Source organism: Topomyia yanbarensis, chromosome 3, assembly GCF_030247195.1.
Source record: "Topomyia yanbarensis strain Yona2022 chromosome 3, ASM3024719v1, whole genome shotgun sequence".
Taxonomy (NCBI): domain Eukaryota; kingdom Metazoa; phylum Arthropoda; class Insecta; order Diptera; family Culicidae; genus Topomyia; species Topomyia yanbarensis.
Window position 1 is genome coordinate 354194738 of NC_080672.1, and position 2572 is coordinate 354197309.

At 36.9% G+C, this 2572-nt stretch overlaps 1 long non-coding RNA gene across 1 annotated transcript; it reads right to left on the reverse strand.

Annotated features, from left to right (window-relative positions):
* Nucleotides 1-243: 243 nt before the first annotated feature.
* On the reverse strand, nucleotides 244-1837 carry LOC131692122 (uncharacterized). The gene is made up of 3 exons (XR_009305920.1): nucleotides 1533-1837; nucleotides 1296-1475; nucleotides 244-1238 (listed from the first exon to the last, which is right to left on the reverse strand). It is a non-coding gene; the product is annotated as an uncharacterized LOC131692122 (long non-coding RNA).
* Nucleotides 1838-2572: the final 735 nt, after the last annotated feature.

A 2572-nucleotide genomic window follows, 5' to 3' on the forward strand; every position in this document is an offset into this window, starting at 1 on the left:
AAACACCGTTATGTGCACCCACGGTCCACAGCATTCCAGTGCCCCGATTGCAACAACTGAGCGGTGCACGTGTGCAACCTACGATTATAAACAACACACCAAAACCAGTTAAGTGTTGTCCAACCGGCCCGGTATCTAACCGTTGAGATCTAGTCAAAATAGCCATAATAAAAGAACTACCACTTCAACATTCTTGTAGAGCAGAGACGGATGCTACTAGCATTGTAGGCTGTAATCCTCTCTTATGATCGTCTGGGAAATCAGTTTCCAAATTAGATCAATTCAGTTTTGTGTAGGAACGAATCGGAAGTCGGAAAATGGTCTAACTGGGCAGCCATCATTCCGGAATTAAATTTTGGCGTAGGTTCATACCAACAGGTGACACCTCCGTGCATACCTGTTTCAGTAGGAATAACCCGACGGAACGATTTCAATCTTGATTGGAATAAGAATCACTTGGCTGCCGGAAAATTAAACGAGTACCGCATATAAATTTTATCGCATTATCTAATCGATAGGTATAGTACTAAAAGAAACGAAAGAACGAAGAGCCGAATACAACAACTTTCTCTCAGCTTGATTGGGAGTAGGTTTTTATTCATAATTAGATTTTTCCAACATAAGTTTGTTGTTGTTGTTCATATATTCTGCTTTAACCCGGAGGGTCATTCGCCTACTTAAGTTTTTGTGAACATCATTGATTCGAATAAACTGATTCACATTAATTGGGATTCAAAGATTTTAGGTATAATTTCAACATCAACCAAAGCCCCTTTATCAGTCCCCATACTAGCGTGCTCACAAAAATCCTATCGTCGAAGAGTATCAATCACTTCACGAAAATAACTCGCGTAGTGTCATGTTACAATGTGACTTGAATCGACGACCTTCAGATAAACATTTACTGTTCCTCTTTGATTAGCTTTCTTAAATCAATGATTATCGTTGACGCAGCTCATGAATTCATTTGGAGTTAGCCTTGTAGCATTCATCTTACAAATAAATACCTAGGATCAGCTGTTTCTAATCGAATGAAGTCGAGAACCGAGCTACTCGGTTGAACCGTCCCATTCCACACTCAGCCACATGATTCATTCGCACATACATAATATGATGAATGGGTTTTTATATAAATCCAACTCATACACAGCCAAAAAGATGGTGTTCTTCTCCTATAAAATCGATGCGGATCGAACCAGTTCTTGCTTACATGCTTCTTTGAACCAACTGGTAAGTAACTAGAAGTAAAAGAAACAACGTGAGATATACGACAGGCTAAAAATAGCTATACATACCGAAATATAAAGCAAAACAAAAACTTGAAACATGCTGATGGGAAAAGTATCATTTGTTTTCGTGCTTCGCACCGCTGCTTTCCATTGCGTTCCTGATACCTCCCAGAGCACTGCAGCAAGCCTTATGTTTCCGAAATTAATCGATTTCACAGCATTTTCTTTTATCACAAATCGACTGACCTAGAACTTCTTTTTTTTGCACATCCTGATTAGATTACAAGGGTAAAGCCGGATTACCTGTATTCGAGTGTTGAAATTTCACACACATCGCAACAACGATAACAACTTTTATTTCGTCTACAAAATTTTACTTTTTCGGTGATTTTAGAAACCTGCTGTGAGTCGCTCTCAACCAAAAGTTTCACGTGGAGATATGGCTAATAAAAGAGTGATAGTTGACAATCATAGAAACATTAACCGTAGGTAAATAAAAATACACGTATTGCATGCCTTCAAGTCATCAGTGTTAGACAATTACTATCAAACTCCATGCAGCAATGAAACGCCTCGAAGAACAGCGTGAACACTACTGTCTCCATATTGCTTCATAGCGGAACTGCCGATTTGTTGGCAAATTGAAAGAAACTTAAAGGCTGAATTGCTCTAGTAGACCTCGAGCATATGAGATCTCAGTCAGTCAGTAAATTATCATCAAGACTTTTCGACGGTTTACTGTAAGGTGCTTAGAGTTTTAAGTTAATTCGTCTTTTTGACCTTTGTCCGAATACGAGAAGTTGGGGTTATAAGGCCTTTTGTTATTCATATTAAATTTTATCATTTTATCGTGCATATATCTCTATTATTCTTCAATCAATTTTCATAAAAATTTACTTGTTGGACGTGGAAAATTTCTTAGGAATAAAACAAAAATAGATTCGTTACCGGTAAAACTCAGAAACATCAAATTTTTTGTCATTAACTATACGAATCATATTTATACATTTCTTACAAAAGAAATGTATAGGATTCGCTCAAACTTTTTCCGAGGCCCGGAGGGCAGAGTTTCATATACCAGTCGACTCAGCTGTCGAGCTGGGACAATGTCTGTATGTGTTTGTGTGGGTATGTATGTATGTGCACTAATGTCATGTAATTATCTCAGCAACTGCTAAACCGATCTTAACGAAATTAGTTTAAAATGAATTCGATTCCGAAAACATTTTATAAATTTACTCAATAATTAATTAACTATTTCTCAAAAATTAATACACAAGTTTACTTCAAAGGCAAAACAATATGTAAATTTACTTGAAAGTGAAAATTTGTCCAGAGTTAAT